Raw genomic sequence first — 269 nt, forward strand, 5'->3', positions numbered from 1 at the left:
TCAATGAAGCTGAGAGTTGTGAATGTCTCGCAGATGGACATTCCTTCAGCAGCGACTTCATGGCAAATGAGCTGAAGCGCTTCCACCTGATCCATGATGGGGTTTGAATCCACCTTTTTGAAGTCGTGGAATTTTGAGACCACATACTTCTTGCAGCCAGCGTCCTCATCTCTGTACTTCTTGTCCAGTGATCTCCATAGCTCTTTCGCCGTGGGGATCTCACAGTAGACACGGTACAATGGGTCAATGAGACGACCCAAAATGTAACC

Source organism: Brassica oleracea, chromosome C7 (genome assembly GCF_000695525.1).
Source record: "Brassica oleracea var. oleracea cultivar TO1000 chromosome C7, BOL, whole genome shotgun sequence".
Classification (NCBI taxonomy): Eukaryota; Viridiplantae; Streptophyta; class Magnoliopsida; order Brassicales; family Brassicaceae; genus Brassica; species Brassica oleracea.